Source organism: Amblyraja radiata, unplaced genomic scaffold (assembly GCF_010909765.2).
Source record: "Amblyraja radiata isolate CabotCenter1 unplaced genomic scaffold, sAmbRad1.1.pri S131, whole genome shotgun sequence".
Classification (NCBI taxonomy): Eukaryota; Metazoa; Chordata; class Chondrichthyes; order Rajiformes; family Rajidae; genus Amblyraja; species Amblyraja radiata.
This window is the reverse complement of record NW_022630117.1, coordinates 179538-198015: the sequence shown is the minus strand read 5'-3', so window position 1 is coordinate 198015 and position 18478 is coordinate 179538. Positions and strand designations below refer to the sequence as shown.

At 48.3% G+C, this 18478-nt stretch overlaps 1 protein-coding gene and 1 long non-coding RNA gene across 2 annotated transcripts in view; one reads left to right on the top strand and one right to left on the bottom strand.

The window, feature by feature from the left end:
* The window catches only part of LOC116969229 (NACHT, LRR and PYD domains-containing protein 3-like), a 256184-nt gene that overhangs the window by 63592 nt on the left and 174114 nt on the right, over positions 1-18478 (bottom strand). The window lies entirely within an intron of this gene.
* Positions 13247-14449, top strand: LOC116969234. Its single transcript, XR_004410685.1, has 3 exons — positions 13247-13310; positions 13792-13959; positions 14140-14449. It is a non-coding gene; the product is annotated as an uncharacterized LOC116969234 (long non-coding RNA).

Sequence of the window (18478 nt, the reverse complement as noted above, 5' to 3'; positions counted from 1 at the left end):
ATGAAGAATCTGTCAATCTCCGCCTTAAAAATACCTAATGGCAGCCGTCTGCGGCAATGAATCCCACAGATTCACCACCCTCCAGCTCAAGAAATTCCTCATCATCTCCATTCTAGAGGTACATCCTTTAATTCTGAGGCTAGACTAGTGGTCCTAGACTCTCCCACTGGTGGAAACATCCTCTCCACATTCACTCTGTCCAAGCCTTTCACTATTTGATGGGCCGTGGAGGGTGCAGAGAGGGTTCGTGAGGATGGGGGCGGGGTTTGTAGGGTGCAGAGAGGGTTTGGGAGAGAGGGGAGAGGATGCAGAGAGGGTTCGGAAGGGATGTGGAGAGTGCACAGGGTTTGGGAGAGGGTGGGATGTGGAGGACGCAGAGAGGGTTCAGTAGGGTGGGGATTGGGTGTGGAGGGTGAAGTGAGGGTTCTGGTGGGTAAGGATGGGGTGTGAAGAGAGGGTTCAGTAGGGTCGGGATTGGGTGTGTAGGGTGAAGAGAGGGTTCAGGAGGGTCGGGATTGGATGTGTAGGTGAAGAGAGGGTTCAGGAAGGCGAGGTTGGGGTTCAGGAGGGTGAAGAGAGGGTTCAGGAGGGTGAAGAGAGGGTTCAGGAGGGCGAGAAGAGGGTTCAGGAGGGGGTATGGAGGGTGAGGAGAGGGTTCAGGAGGGTGAGGATGGGGTGTGGAGGGTGAGGAGAGGGTTCAGGATGGGGTGTGGAGGGTGAGGAGAGGGTTCAGGAGGGTGAGGATGGAGTGGGGAGGGTGGCGAGAGGGCTCGGAAGGGTGGGGACAGGGTGGGTGGGTGACAGCATGGTGCCAGATGGGGTGACTGTGAAATGTGAGACCATCCTCGCCAGCAGACAATGAAGCAGCAATGCTGTATTCTGTGAATGTTTTTGTACTATTATACAATGAACATGGTGCCTTGCTACAGCAGTAACAAGAGTATTAGATAACATTTATTGACATTAATAAGGAATAATATTGCATCAAGTTTCATCAGACTGGCGTTGCCGTGTGTAGCGAGACCGATGCTCAGCCTCTGTTCTTTAATGTTTAGATGAATGAGGGGTGACCTGAATGAAATGTCCATAGATTGGATGTATGCCGGATGGTATGTTATGCTGCATGTAAGAATATAATTATTCCATTGTACGTGAGAATTTAACACTCTTGATTCCTGGTTATTCCCCTGTGACGAGTCCAGATATAGGGGTCAGAATCTGTGACTGGGGTGGTGGTCGGTGTGTTTCTGGGGTGGCTTGTTTCTGACTCTGAGGAACGTTGGAACAATGCAGGGATGCCCAGCTCCACCCAGTGTAAATGTGCTTGGGGTTCCTGTCTTCATCACTCTGTCTACCAGTGGTACCTCCATCCCCCAGGTACCGTTGGTCATTTGCGGTTTCAATACATTGAGGACAGAGGAAGCCAATTATTTGACCCACAGTGTCTTTGCCGGTTGTGCAAGAGTTCATCGGCCAGATCCCACCTTCTGGTAACCAGTCTTCAAGCACACATTTTCGTGTATACGTTTCTTCACAGGTAATTTTGGCTGAGTTCCAGATCTGTACTGATCCTGTGGTGGGAGAAACGTTTCACCAGGTCTACAATCTTTCAGCTAATTCGTGTATCACCGTGCTACCCTGTATTCGACCGAATTACTCAGGGAAAGTGGTCCTCCCCCTTTCATCCCTCATCTCATTACTCTATACAGCTCAATTGATGCTCTCGTGAAATTTAGCCTTTCCAATAATTTATCAAACTTCCAAATACAGTTAATAATTTCCAAACTTATTCCAATTAACCACCTAACAGCCGGTGACTTTGCCAATGTTAACCTTTCTTGGAATTAGAAATGTGTGGTAAATGTTTGAGTTGTGTTTACGTGTCGGAACAGCATTTGTTTTATTTGAGCAGCAGTTGTGAGCAGCAAATTCCACCCACGACATGTGACATGTTCTGTTGGTGGAGAGAGTTCACCATTTGGACTCATCGTTATTTTAAAGTAAAGGTGGTGTGCAACCTAAATGGGAACTTGAGGTTGTGTTTTCCGGTTTGAGTTTAGACCTGCAGCATCTGTGGGTTTGAGTTTAGACCTGAAGCATCTGTGGGTTTGATATTAGACCTGCAGCATCTGTGGGTTTGATATTAGACCTGCAGCATCTGTGGGTTTGATATTAGACCTGCAGCATCTGTGGGTTTGATATTAGACCTGCAGCATCTGTGGGTTTGAGTTTAGACCTGAAGCATCTGTGGGTTTGATATTAGACCTGCAGCACCTGTGGGTTTGAGTTTAGACCTGCAGCATCTGTGGGTTTGATATTAGACCTGCAGCATCTGTGGGTTTGATATTAGACCTGCAGCATCTGTGGGTTTGAGTTTAGACCTTAAGCATCTGTGGGTTTGATATTAGACCTGCAGCATCTGTGGGTTTGATATTAGACCAGCAGCATCTGTGGGTTTGATATTAGACCTGCAGCATCTGTGGGTTTGATATTAGACCTGCAGCATCTGTGGGTTTGAGTTTAGATCTGCAGCATCTGTGGGTTTGATATTAGACCTGCAGCATCTGTGGGTTTGTTTAATTTCCTTCCTGCCATGATGACGCAGTGCGCATGTGCACAGGCTGGCAAGTCACCGGATGGTCGTCGTTTCCTTCCAGCCGACCGACCTGTTGCAGCGGCGGGGGAAGAGAGAAGAGAAGAGAAGAGAAGAGAAGAGAGGGAGTCGATCCCGGGCGGCCCCATTGCCGATGCTCCACCCCCCCCCCGGCAACTGTATAACGCTCGCTCCCCCACCACAACCGGGCGGCACGACTGTATTATGCTCGATCCCGGGCGGCCCTATTGTCGATGCTCCACCCCGGCGACTGTATAACGCTCGCTCCCCCACCACAACCGGGCCGCCCAACTGTATTACACTCGATCCCGGACGGCCCCATTGTCGATGCTCCACCCCCCACCCCGGCAACTGTATAATGCTCGCTCCCCCACCACAACCGGGCGGCACGACTGTATTATGCTCGATCCCGGGCGGCCCCATTGTCGATGCTCCACCCCGGCGACTGTATAACGCTCGCTCCCCCACCGCAACCGGGCGGCACAACTGTATTACACTCGATCCCGGGCGGCCCAACTTGGGACTTGCTTTCTCCACAAGTTTTTAATCTCTGTTTTGAGAATCTATTTATTTTTGATGATTACATTTCATTATTTCATTATTTCCATTTACACCATTTTTTGCAAAAGGTCAATATCAACGCTTTTCTTTTTTTTTTGGATGTTTTTCTTCAATGTTTATTAAGAATTAAATTAAAAAATAATAATAATAATAAATGAATAAATAATGATAATTGGCTTCTGGGTCGAAGCTAGTTGCAGGTGGTTGCCGGAGGTTGCCAGAGGTTGCAGGTGGTTGCAGGAGGTTGCAGGTGGTTGCGTACAGTATTTGGTCTCCTAATTTGAGGAAAGACATTCTTGCCATAGAGGGAGTACAGAGAAGGTTCACCAGACTGATTCCTGGGATGGCAGGACTTTCATATGAAGAAAGACTGGATAGACTCGGTTTGTACTCGCTAGAATTTAGAAGATTGAGGGGGGATCTTATAGAAACTTACAAAATTCTAAAGGGGTTGGACAGGCTAGATGCAGGAAGATTGTTCCCGATTGTTCCCGAGCAGAAGTCTACTCCCCCATTCAATCATGTCTGATCTATCTCTCCCTCCTAACCCCATTCTCCTCTGTACACCCTCTATGGCAAGAATGTCTTTCCTCAGATTAGGAGACCAAATATGATCATATTGAATGGCGGTGCTGGCTCGAAGGGCCGAATGGCCTACTCGTGCACCTATTGTCTATTGTTTGTATGGGATGTTTTCCACATCTCCGCTGCACTGTAAAGCTGTGTGTTGGTTCACAAGGCAATGTTTTCCTTCACATACAATTGTCACCTGATGGGTCTATTCCCGCTGCTGAAAGATTCATTCATGCCTTCATCTCCTCCCGACTGGACTATTGCAACTCACTTCTCCTTGGCATCAGCTCCACCTACATCAACCGACTCCAACTGGTCCAGAACGCAGCCGCCCGACTCATCACCCACACCAAATCCTGGCATCACATCACTCCAGTCCTCAAACAACTTCACTGGCTTCCCATCTCCCACCGGATCACCTACAAAATCCTGATCCTCACCTACAAAGCCCTCCACCATCTGCCCCCCCCCCCCCCCATATCTCACTGACCTCCTCTCCCCCTACCAACCCTCACGGTCCCTCAGATCCACATCAGCCGGTCTCCTCTCCATCCACAAGTCCAACCTCCGCTGTTTTGGGGACAGAGCCTTCTCCAGGGCAGCTCCCAGGCTCTGGAAATCCCTCCCCCAACTGATCCGCAATTCCGTGTCCCTCACCATCTTCCAGTCCCGCCTCAAGACCCATCTCTTCACCTCTGCCTATCCTTAGCCCCACGTCCCCCTCCCTTTTCATCTGTGCATTAATTGCCTCATATTGTGTTTTGAATTGAATTCTGTCTTTAGTTTGTGTACTAGTCATGTCTCTACTATTTATTTCATTCCCCTTACATGTTTTTCCACTACTTGCTCAATTTTTGTAAGGTGTCCTTGAGACTCTTGAAAAGCGCCCATAAATAAAATATATTATTATTATTATTAATATTGATTATTCCAGGGCTACAGAGTTTGTGATCGGCTGTCTACAACATGGCTGAAGCTGGTGACTGTGGAGGTGATTCGGTGGCCTCTACAGCAAAGGAACAAAAAGGTTAGTGAGCCTTCTGTGACATATATATGATGCTCTGACAGATTCACAACTCTCTGGGTGAAAAAGTTTCTCCTCATCTCAGTCCCAAATGGCCTCAGATTCACAACTCTCTGGGTGAAAATGTTTTTTCTCACCTCAGTCTTAAATGGCCTCCCCTTTATTCTAAGACTGTGTGTGGCCCCTGGTTCTGGACTCGCCCAACATTGGGAACATTTTTCCTGCATCTAGCTTGTCCAGTCCTTTTATTATTTTATATGTTTCTATAAGATCCCCCCATCCCCTCATCCTAAACTCCAGTGAATACAATCCTAGTCTTTTCAATCTTTCCTCATATGACAGTCCCGCCATCCCAGGGATTAATCTGGTGAACCTATGCTGCACTGCCTCAATCACAAGGATGTCCTTCCTCAAATTAGGAGACCAAAATAGTACACAATACTCCAGATGTGCTCTCACCAGAGCCCTGCACAAGTGCAGAAGAACCTCTTTACTCCGATACTGAAATCCTCATGTTATGAAGGCCAACAGGTCAAAACTGCACACAATACTCCAGATGTAGTCTCACCAGGGCCCTGTACAACTGCAGAATGACCTCTTTGCTCCTGTACCCAACTCCTCTTGTTGTGAAGGCCAACAGGCCAAAACTGCACACAATACTCCAGATGTGGTCTCACCACGGCCCTGTACAACTGCAGAAGGACCTCTTTGCTCCTGTACTCAACTCCTCATGTTATGAAGGCCAACAGGCCAAAACTGCACACAATACTCCAGGTGTGGTCTCACAACTTTACCCATGGAAGTGTGAACTGAGGGCCAGTGGTGAAGGATTTTTCAGATGATGTTTTACTTCTCCTCCTGTGTTCACAGATATAAACTCGGCAATCTCCGCTTTCATGTCAAACTGCGATGATCACCAGCTCTTACAGTTGACGAGATTCTACCGGGACCGACTGGAGCAGGCGATTGAAGAGTGTGTGGAGGGAGTTAGCCTCATGGTAATGAGCACAGAACACTTCACTGGGCAAGAGTGTCAAGTAAGTGTAACGGACGCAGATTGTGTGTTGCTTCTAAATTTAACACAGACTGAGAGAACCAATGTAAAGGAATATCCGGGGCCCATGTTGATCAAACTCACAAAGGAGTGTGTGGATGCAGCAACACTGAGCCTGTATTTGACCAACACCAGCTCACAGCTCCAACACAACTCACCAATTGTCTTCAATTCCCATTTGGGCACGTGACTTCCAGTGATAGAAACATAGACAATAGGTGCAGGAGGAGGCCATTCGGCCCTTCGAGCCTGCACCATTCGCCATTCAATATGATCATGGCTGATCATCCAACTCAGTATCCTGTACCTGCCTTCTCTCCAACACCTCTCTCTCTCTCTCTCTCTTTCTCTCTCCCGAATGGCCTACTCCTGCACCTATTTTCTATGTGTCTGTCTGTCTCTCTATCTCTCTACCTACCTCCCTACCTACCTCCCTACCTATCTACCTACCTACCTACCTACCTACCTACCACCCACCCACCTACCTACCTACCTACCTACCTACCTACCCACCCCACAGAAGATAGTTGAGGCCAGTTCATTGGCTATATTTAACAGGGAGGTAGATGTGGCCCTTGTGGCTAAAGGGATCAGGGGGTATTGAGGCTCGAAGGGCCGAATGGCCTACTCCTGCACCTATTTTCTATGTATCTGTCTCTCTCTCTCACCCTCTCTCCCTCTCTCCATCTCTCCATCTCTCCATCTCTGGAACTCCTAGACCTGCAGCTCCTAGACTGTGGAACAGCATCCCCCTTCCCATCAGAACTGCCCCCTCCATCAACTCCTTTAAGTCTAGACTAAAAACGTATCGATACCCCCCAGCCTTTGCTGACGTCCACTGAACGAGGGCTATATGTATATATGTATGTAGTTTGTTTGTTTATACTATTCTTATAACAAATGTAAAGCACTTTGGCCAACGAGAGTTGCATTTTAAATGTGCTATAGATATAAATGTGACTTGACTTGTTCATTACAGAGAGTGACTGAGCTTGCAGAGACAGGAAAACAAGCGGCCGGCTCCAAACTGCTCCTGAATCTGGTGATGGAGAACGGTTCTGGAGCACAAAGGTTGATGTGGGAATCCCTTGTGAAAATACATCACACGCTACCGAAGCTGAGCAGAATATTGAAAGAGATACTGGCTCAAGGTTCGGCAACATTAGACTGTTAAATTTCAGCTGTAAATGCTGCTGATCTTACAAGCACTTCATACAAGATAGACACAAAATGCTGGAGTTAAGGGCCGGTCCCACCAGCATGCGACTGACTGCATGCGGCAAGCGCGAACTAACGTGGTCACTTGAGCCGTACGGCCTCGCGGGGCCGGTCTCACTTCGATCGCCGGAGCCGTATGGAGTTGTGCGGAGCTGGTCCCGACATCGTGCGTGGGGGGCTCCGAAAAACTGACCGTGTTCAAAAAATCCGCGCGGCAACGGCCTGTCGGCCCGCAGCCGCCTCGACGCCGTACGCAGCGTCTCAACGCCGTACGCAACGCCTCGACGGGCGTGCGCAGCGTCTCATAGAAACATAGACAATAGGTGCAGGAGTAGAGGCCATTCGGCCCTTCGAGCCTGCACCATTCGCCATTCAATATGATCATGGCTGATCATCCAACTCAGTATCCTGTACCTGCCTTCTCTCCATACCCCCTGATCCCTTTAGCCACAAGGGCCACATCTAACTCCCTCTTAAATATAGACAATGAACTGTGGCCTCAACTACCTTCTGTGGCAGAGAATTCCACAGATTTACCACTCTCTGTGTGTGAAAAAAATGTTTTTCTCATCTCGGTCCTAAAAGACTTCCCTCTTATCCTTAAACTGTGTGTGTGGCCCCTTGTTCTGAGACAGGCCCTTTCACTCGGCAGGGCAGGAAGCATCTCAGGATGGATAGAATGGGTGACGTTTCATGTGGAGACCCTTCAGACTGTGTCGGGGGAGTGGGAGATACAGAGATAAGGAAGTATAAGGTGTGAAAATGGACACAGAGGATGGGGATGAATGAAAATGTAGGATAGATCATTGTTAACTCGGAGAATGTAACAACAAAACAAACAGATACAATGTTCATAGCAAAAGGATTTGAGTATAGGAGCAGGGAGTTTCTACTGCAGTTGTACAGGGTCTTGGTGAGACCACACCTGGAGTATTGCGTACAGTTTTGGTCTCCTAATCTGAGGAAGGACATTCTTGCCATAGAGGATTTGAGTATAGGAGCAGGGAGGTTCTACTGCAGTTGTACAGGGTCTTGGTGAGACCACACCTGAAGTATTGCGTACAGTTTTGGTCTCCTAATCTGGGGAAAGACATTCTTGCCATAGAGGGAGTACAGAGAAGGTTCACCAGACTGATTCCTGGGATGGCAACACTTTCATATGAAGAAAGACTGGATAGACTAGGCTTGTACTCGCTAGAATTTAGAAGATCGAGGGGGGATCTTATAGAAACTTACAAAATTCTTAAGGGGTTGGACAGGCCAGATGCAGGAAGATTGTTCCCGATGTTGGGGAAGTCCAGAACAAGGGGCCACACACACAGTTTAAGGATAAAGGGGAAGTCAAGATGAGAAAAACATTTTGTAAGTGGTGAATCTGTGGAATTCTCTGCCACAGAAGGTAGTTGAGGCCACACAGTTCATTGGCTATATTTAAGAGGGAGTTAGATGTGGCCCTTGTGGCTAAAGGGATCAGGGGGTATGGAGAGAAGGCAGGTACAGGATACTGAGTTGGATGATCAGCCATGATCATATTGAATGGCGAATGGTGCAGGCTGGAAGGGCCGAATGGCCTCTACTCCTGCACCTATTGTCTATGTTTCTATGCAATCAAGGACAGTCAGACTGGTCGGGGAACTGTGAAGGGAGAGGGACGGAGAGAGAGGGAAACAAGGGTCGCTTGAAGTTAGAGAAGTCAATATTCATACCGCTGGGGTGTAAGCTCATGTTAACACGTTATTCTATTTAAACAGGTAAAGACCAGCTCGCCTACATGGACACGGTGGGGCAGGGTTTATCTGAAGTGCCCACTCACCTGAAAGGTAAGTGATGGGATGGGATTCCCATAGCTGCCTGCCTTTCATTCTGAAACTGAATGTCTGTCTTTAGCTGCCTGAGTGAGTGGCAGAGAGACAGGAGGGGAGGGTGTGTGTGTGAGACACGCAGGCAGGGAGAGGGAGAGAGACAGAGACACAGAGAGAGGGGACAGAGAGGACAGAGAGAGAGAGAGAGGCAGAGAGACACACAGAGAGAGAGACAGAGAGAGAGACAGAGAGAGAGAGACAGAGAGAGAGAGAGAGAGACAGAGAGAGAGAGAGAGAGACAGAGAGAAAGACACAGAGAGAGACAGAGACAGAGAGAGAGAGACAGAGAGAGAGACACAGAGAAAGACAGAGAGAGAGAGTCAGAGAAAGACAGAGACAGAGGGGACAGAGAGAGATGAGAGAGATAAGAGAGAGAGGCAGAGAGAGGGGACAGAGAGAGAGAGACACAGAGAGAGAGACAGAGACACAGACAGAGAGGGAAACTCCATGAAAAGTCCCATAGCCGCCTTCCTTTCACTCTGAAACTGAATGTCTGTCTTTAATAAATGGTATTGTATTGTCTTTAGCTGCCTGATGAGAATGTGTCACAACTTGGGCGTTGGGCCTTCCTTGCTGGCTCTGGAGGATGGACAGGGAACTATGTGTTAGTGTCACATTCCTCGGTCATTTTGAGTAGTCAGACTCCTCTACGGGGATTCCAGTGGCCAGCTGCTCTCTGTCAGTAGAGTCTGTCATTCTCACCCAGAGAGTTGTGTGAGTCTGTGGGATTCCCTGCCTCAGAGGGCGGTGGAGGCCGGTTCTCTGGAGAGAATTCTTTCAAGAGAGAGCTAGATAGGGCTCTTGAAGATAGCGAGAGTGAGTCAGGGGATATGGGAAGAAGGCAGGAACGGGGTACTGATTGTGGGTGATCAGCCATGATCATAGAAACATAGAAAATAGGTGCAGGAGTAGGCCATTCGGCCCTTCGAGCCTGCACCGCCATGCAATATGATCATGGCTGATCATCCAACTCAGTATCCTGTACCTGCCTTCTCTCCATACCCCCTGATCCCTTTAGCCACAAGGGCCACATCTAACTCCCTCTTAATATAGCCAATCAACTGTGTGGCCTCAACTACCTTCTGTGGCAGAGAATTCCACAGATTCACCACTTTCTGTGTGTGAAAAAAAAAAAATTCTCATCTCGGTGCTAAAAGATTTCCCCCTTTTCCTTAAACTGTGACCCCTTGTTCTGGACTTGTAATTGATCCCATCGACTGTTACCATCCGCAATGTTCCCCTCCCCCTTCCCCTCCCCTCCCCGTCCCCTCCTCCCCTCCCCTCCCCTGTCCTCCCCTCCCTTCCCCTACCTCCCCTCACCCTCCACCACCCTCCACTCCACCTCAATCCCCCTCAATCTCCTCCCCTCCTCTCTTATAGAAACATAGAAAATAGGTGCAGGAGGAGGTCATTCGGCCCTTCGAGCCAGCACCACCATTCATTGTGATCATGGCTGATCATCCCCTATCAATAACCCGTGCCTGCCTTCTCCCCATATCCCTTGACACCACTAGCCCCTACAGCTCTATCTAACTCTCTCTTAAATCCATCCAGTGACTTGGCCTCCACTGCTCTCTGTGACAGGGAATTCCATAAATTCACACAACTCTCTGGGTGGAAAAGTTTCTCCTCATCTCAGTCCCAAATGGCCACAAATTCACACAACTCTCTGGGTGGAAAGGTTTCTCCTCATCTCAGTTCCAAATGGCCACAGATTCACAACTCTCTGGGTGAAAAGGTTTTTTCTCACCTCAGTCTTAAATGGCCTCCCCTTTATTCTAAGACTGTGTGTGGCCCCTGGTTCTGGACTCGCCCAACATTGGGAACATTTTTCCTGCATCTAGCTTGTCCAGTCCTTTTATAATGTTATATGTTTCTATAAGAACCCCCCCCTTATCCTTCTAAACTCCAGTGAATACAAGCCTAGTCTTTTCAATCTTTCCTCATATGACAGTCCCACCATCCCAGGGATCAATCTGGTGAACCTACGCTGGGCTCCCTCAATAGCAAGAATGTCCTTCCTCAGATTAGGAGACCAAAACTGTATGCAATACTCCAGGTGTGGTCTCACCAAGACCCTGTACAACTGCAGTAGAACCTCCCTGCTCCTATACTCAATACATGCTGTCTCTCTGTCCACAGATGTTCAACGGAAACACAAGGAGACTCTGCGAGCACAGACAGAAACACTGAGTGTGAACACCATCCTGATGAACGAGAAGGTTAAGAATTTCCTGCTGCTTGATCGATACGCTGAGCTCACAATCATCTCCACTGTTCGAGATCGGACACTGGTGGAACATGAGCTGCTGGCAAGAGGCCGGGACCATGAGGAATGGCAAGAGAAACATCTCCGGGGAGAACTGGAAAAAATCAGGACTGATCAATTGTTCCACAGCAGCTTTTCCCGGAGTAAATCCCGATCTGGGAGTTCAGAATCAGTAGCCGGAGTCGCGGGGAGTTCAGCATCAGTGTCCGGAGTCGCGGGGATCGGAAAAACAACAATGGTGCAGAAGATTGTTCATGACTGGGCCACAGGGAAAATATTCCAACAATTCCAGTTTGTCTTCAGTTTCAAATTCCGGGATTTGAACATGATTAAACACAGAATAAACCTGAGGGAACTGATTCTGGATCAGTATCCTTACTTTGGGAATATGCTGCGGGAGGTCTGGAAGAACCCAGAGGGATTGCTGTTTATATTCGACGGTCTGGATGAATTCAAGGGCAGAATCGATTTTGCTGACAGTCGGAGAGACACAGAACCTAAGCACCAGTGTCCAGATCCCGAGTGGTGGTGCGAAGTGTCTGACATTGTGTACAGTTTAATCCAGCACAAGCTGCTCCCAGGGTGTTCAGTGCTAGTGACCACCCGCCCCACTGCGTTACATTTACTGGAAAAGGCAAAGATCAGTGTCTGGGCTGAAATCCTGGGATTTGTTGGTGAGGAACGGAAGGAATATTTCACCAGGTATTTTGAAGATCAGACGGTGGCAGCAGCTGTTTTCAAACATGTGAAGGAGAACGAGATCCTGTACACCATGAGCTACAACCCCGCCTACTGCTGGATCCTTGTCCTGGCACTGGGCCCCTTCTTCACACAAACACACCGGGACCCGCAGCGAGTTCCCAAGACCATCACACAACTATATTGCTACTTTATTTACAACATCCTGAAAAACCACGGCCGTGAGATTGAGAACCTCCGTGAGGTGTTACTGAGGGTTGGTCAGATGGCCTTCACTGGAGTGGCTGAGAAGAACATTGTGTTCACAGATGAAGATTTGATCAAATACAATCTGCAGCCTTCCCAGTTCCTGTCCGGGTTCCTGATGGAACTTTTGGAGAGAGAGGATTCAGCCCGGAGCGTGGTGTACACCTTCCCGCACCTCACCATCCAAGAGTTTGTAGCCGCACTCGCACAATTCCTGACTGTAGATCGCGGGGATATCACGACACTCCTCATTGAAGCCCATGGCAATTCAGACGGGCGATTTGAAGTATTTCTCCGTTTTGTCACTGGTCTCTCCTCCCCACGGACAGCTTGGATCCTGGAGGAGTTTCTGGGTAAATTCCCTCATCAAACAATCTGCCGAGTGAGTGACTGGGTGAAGGAGGAGGTTAAACGCCGGGCTGGAAACACAGAGAGTGAAGCTGATAAACGGAGCTTCCTGAACACGATGCACTACCTGTTTGAGTCTCAGAATCCTGCACTGGCTCAGCAGACACTGGGATCTGTGGAAACACTTTCATTCAGTGGACTGGGACTGACCCCGATTGACTGTGCGGTCCTGTCTCATGCCATCAGGCTCTGTGATACAATCAAACACCTCGATCTGGAAAGCTGCCGCATTCAGTGTGAAGGTCTCCAGCGGCTGGGACCGGCTCTGCACAAGTGTCAGGACTTGAGGTAACTGTCCGTTTGATGCTAACACTGAACTGTAAAATTGTTCCACTATTTTGTTATTCCGTCCGTCCAACACCCCTTCTATGGGGCCGAGCGGCCGTCACTGTGCACGGGGTGGTTGGGCTCCCCCGGGTCACGGTGATCGACCCCTTCCCCCGGGACACGCCTGTTGCCTGCCCTGCCCTGCCCTGCCGCCGTTCACTGCACGGGGAATGAGAAAAAATATTGTCCCGGTTGTTGGGGAATGAGAATAAATGGTGAAAGTCACCAAACACCCACATCCACACAGATTTGTTCAGTAATGTGCTGAGGTGTTTCCAGAAATATCCCTTTGGGAGAAGTTGTCTATCTCAGCCTCACCGGGCGGGGTTTGTATCCGTTTGTTTCTTACTCTGTCTGTTTGTGTTTAGACTGGGATTCAACGACCTGGGATATTCCGGAGTGAAACTGGTGTCTGCGGCTCTGAGGAACCTGGACTGTAAAATACAGAGACTGGAGTAAGTCCCAGACTGTGAGAGATTGTGTTTACACTCACTGGGTGTCTGACACTGAACATTAATATGATCAGTAATTGTGTCACTGATAAACACTGGGGATTTGCACCATCTCCTGTCTCTCTGTGTCCCTCACCCTCACTCTCTCTCATCTCCAGGCTGCAATGTGTCGGTCTCACAGATTCTGGAGCCGAGGATCTCGTCTCCGCTCTCAGTACAAACCGCACGGTGACGTGGCTGTACCTGAGTGGGAATAAACTGGGAGATTCTGGAGTGAAACTGGTGTCTGCGGCTCTGAGGAACCCGGACTGTAAAATACAGATACTGGGGTAAGTCCCAGACTGTGAGAGATTGTGTTTACACTCACTGGGTGTCTGACACTGAACATTAATATGATCAGTAATTGTGTCACTGATAAACACTGGGGATTTGCACCGTCTCCTGTCTCTCTGTGTCCCTCACCCTCACTCTCTCTCATCTCCAGGCTGGGCAGTGTCGGTCTCACAGATTCTGGAGCCGAGGATCTCGTCTCCACTCTCAGTACAAACACCTCACTGACGTGGCTGTACCTGACAGACAACTCCCTCACAGACCGATGTGTCCCCGCTCTCCGCCGCCTCATACTGACCCTCCCGAGACTGATGTGGATCATGTGAGTGTTTGTGTTAATGTTTAATGTGATCAAATATCAGGGGATCCATCCATCCATCCGCGGGCTTCTTTCTCCTGTGATTTTGTTCTGTAAGTGTTGTTGAAATATTAACCCCAGTCCCTGTTATTGACACTGTTGTTTCATCTGTTTATTTCCTCTTTATTCCTCCACATGTTTCAGGCTGGGGGGGAATAAGTTCGGTCCAACCGGGAAGAAGGAACTGAGGTCGCTGCAGGAACCCAGACCCGGACTGACAGTGATCGTGTGAACATCTCGTGGTGTAAACGTCACCGCCCTGGGGACTGGAATATTGTTGGCCGATTCCCCGCACTCCCTCCCCTTTAAACGGCCGCCCTCCCTCCCCTTTAAACCCCGACGCTTCCCGGGCGGTGACGTCAGAGGCGGCCCTGCCCGCTGTCACGTGACCCGGGTACTCAGCGCTGCTGATGCTGATGATGATGCCAGATATCCGGTGCTGCCTGCCTGCCATCCAGTGGGGGACGGGGGAATTACAGCGGGACCTGCAGGATCCCAGATGTCACTTTATCATCAGCGGTCCCCGCTCTTGCTGCGGGTTGATGGTGACAACTGTATCCAGTTGGCGGTGAAGATTAAACATGACTCTGGTGGATTCCACACCAGGGCATCGGAGATGTCCTCATTCTTCAGGGAATGGGGGTACCCCTCTTCTACTATAGATGAGGCTCTCACCAGGGTCTCTTCTATATCCCGTAACTCTGCTCTCACTCCCCATCCCCCCCACTCGTAACAAGGACAGAGTCCCCCTAGTCCTCACCTTCCACCCCACTAGCCGTCACACACAACAGATCATCCTCTGACATTTTCGCCACCTCCAACGGGATCCCACCGCTGGCCACATCTTCCCATCTCCTCACCTGTCGGCTTTCCGCAGAGACCGCTCCCTCCGTAACTCCCTGGTTAATTCATCCCTTCCCACCCAGACCACCCCCTCTCCTGGTACCTTCCCTTGCAACCGCAGGAAATGCTACACTTGTCGCTTTACCTCCCCCCTCGACTCCATCCAAGGACCCAAGCAGTCGTTCCAGGTGCGGCAGAGGTTCACCTGCACCTCCTCCAACCTCATCTACTGCATCCGCTGCTCTAGATGTCAGCTGATCTACATCGGTGAGACCAAGCGTAGGCTTGGCGATCGCTTCGCCCAACACCTCCGCTCGGTTCGCAATAACCAACCTGATCTCCCGGTGGCTCAGCACTTCAACTCCCATTCCCAATCCCAATCCGACCTTTCTGTCCTGGGCCTCCTCCATGGCCAGAGTGAGTCCCACCGCAAATTGGAGGAGCAGCACCTCATATGTCGCTTGGGTAGTTTACACCCCAGCGGTATGAACATCGACTTCTCCAATTTCAGGTAGTCCCTGCTTTCACCTCCCCTTCCCAGCTCTCCCTCAGCCCACTGTCTCCGCCTCTTCCTTTCTTCTTCCCGCCCCCACCCTTACATCAGTCTGAAGAAGGGTCTCGACCCGAAACGTCGCCTATTTCCTTCACTCCATAGATGCTGCCTCACCCGCTGAGGCTGGCAGTATCATCAAGGACCCACACCATCCTGGCCACACACTCATCTCCCTGCTACCTTCAGGTAGAAGGTACAGGAGCCTGAAGACTGCAACGACCAGGTTCAGGAATAGCTACTTCCCCACAGCCATCAGGCTATTAAACTTGGCTCAGACAAAACTCTGAACATTAATAGCCCTTTATCTGTTATCTACACTTCATCAGTTTATTTATTCATGTGTGTATATATTTATATTATGCTATATATGGACACACTGATCTGCTTTGTAGTCAATGCCTACTATGTTGTGTTGTGCTGAAGCAAAGCAAGAATGTCATTGTCCTATACAGGGACACATGACAATAAACTCACTTGAACTTGAGTTTCTCCAGCATTTTTGTCTACCTGGTGGAAAGCAAGGATGCAAGACTACAAAGAGAGGTTGATCACCTATTAATTATGCCAAAAATGTAAAATGCGCATATAACTATTTTGTTGCGGGTTTTTTTGAAAATTAGCGAGCGATGTGAATCATTGAAACACTTTGTGTTGTGTCAGTGTATTACATGTGAATATAATGGCGTGTTTGACAAACTCACCACCACTGTACGGGATATTCTTTGTGACTGCGCTGTAATTATAGAGAGAAGTGTAGATTGCTTACTTCTTACTAACCAATTGTAGGAAAGACATTCTTGCCATAGAGGGAGTACAGAGAAGGTTCACCAGACTGATTCCTGGGATGGCAGGACTTTCATATGAAGAAAGACTGGATAGACTCGGCTTGTACTCGCTAGAATTTAGAAGATTGAGGGGGGATCTTATAGAAACTTACAAAATTCTTAAGGGGTTGGACAGGCTAGATGCAGGAAGATTGTTCCCGATGTTGGGGAAGTCCAGAACAAGGGGCCACACACAGTTTAAGGATAAGAGGGAAGTATTTTAGAACCGAGATGAGAAAATCATTTTTTACACAGAGAGTGGTGAATCTGTGGAATTCTCTGCCACAGAAGGTAGTTGAGGCCACACAGTTCATTGGCTATATTTAAGAGGGAGTTAGATGTGGCCCTTGTGGCTAAAGGTATCAGGGGGTATGGAGAGAAGGCAGATATGGGATACTGAGTTGGATGATCAGCCGTGATCATATTGAATGGCGGTGCAGGCTCGAAGGGCCAAATGGCCTCTACTCCTGCACCTATTGTCTATGTTTCTATGCAGCGCTTGTTAGTCGATGCTCCGCCTACTATGCGGTTTATATTATCAGAAGTCTGCTTAAGTAATTAGCAAAGATACGAGAGCAATTAGCATGATAGACCACTCCTGCATCATCCAATGGACTGACGTGTAGTACGCAACGGAACGGAACTTCCGCCATTTCAGTAAGCCTGACCCGACTTCAGTTATGCCTCTCGCAGTGTAATCAGTGATGCAGGGGAACAATTTGTGTTTACTATGTTTATAGTATCTTTGCTTGGACACTATGTCATATTATGTTTATTGGTCATTAGTCTGAGTAGCTGCTAGTTACTGTAACACCATGCAGATGAATGCTGTGAGTGAGTGGACTTTAATAAACATGTATTGTACCTTGACGTGTATATGACTCGACTCATTACAAGAATGGACCATTCGGCCCACAATATTTGTGAATGAAAACATTTGAGTATCAGCTGAAGTTACCCACTCATCCATTCCTCTCCCTACCTTATACTCTTGCTCACTGAAATATCTCTCGTATGCTAGAACGAAGACGACATTCTCTACCGCCTCTTGAGTGGCCTCTTCCAGCCTCTTGCGGTAATGATTTGTCAAATCCAGCAGCTGTGAATCATCACACCTTTCCAGGAGCTCCATCATCGAAGACATTGGAGGAGCTGTGATGAATCAAAATAATGGAATTATCAAGGGTTGTTTGTTTTCCACCACGGATAGGTGTCACCACCCCCACTCTGCTAAAAGGCAGACCACATGACGGAGATGAGGCGCTCCGATCAGCGGGTTGCTGTCAGGCCACGCGCCGCTGTCTACCTGCACACTGCACGGAGGGAGACCCGGCTGCGATCCTCGACTTGCCCTGACAATGGTCCCTAGGTTGTTGCTGCAACTTATTCCCTGCGGCATCTAAACAATGCGCTAACTCACAACAATTGTCCCTCCCCCACTGTTCAGTCCCACGGGTGCATTCTCTTCTTGATTCTGGGTGGACACAATGTCGACACCTTTTAACAGAATACACGGTTGTGACATTAAACGCAACTTATTCCCGCACTTTTTTTTAAACCACGGGACAATTTCAGCGCTGGAGTAAAATAAAAATCGTCTTCTAACGCCGTCAACGGGATGGATCTCACGTACGGGACAAAGCAAGGTAAGTCATCTATTTAACATATAAACTTGCTTCTTAGGATGCCTTTAATCAAAATTTCACGTTGCGAAAATGTGATTTGGGCCCCATACGAACCGGCAGTGTTTTTCTTGCCGATATGGGGTTCAAATTCACCGCAACCGCAACATTCCAATCGATCGCGTTCCACAAAAACCCACTCGCAAGATGATTTAAATGGCCATTCATTTACGGGAATTAAACATTAAATTCCTTCCATTTGGCCGATAAATTCATGACAATGAGATTTTAAAATCATGTTATATTGTGAATTCTTGTGTGAATGTTAATTGGACACTTAGGCTATTTAAAAATGTTAACCTTTTCGTAAGAAATGGATAGATGTTTAGATCTAGTAATTGAATTTTGTAATTAGATACAATTAGGTAACTAACTAATTATATCCTTTAATTTCAGGTCATCCAAGTAAGATTGTTTCATATTTGTTTCAGAATGCTTCAAACTGATTTAATAACTGAAATTTTCATTCAGTTCTCTTAATTTTTAATAAAGTTTTGACTGTCCTTGATCACAACTTTTGAGTTAAGTCAATGGAAAAGCAATAGGGAACAAGATGCTAATTTCCGAGTATGAAAATGGCC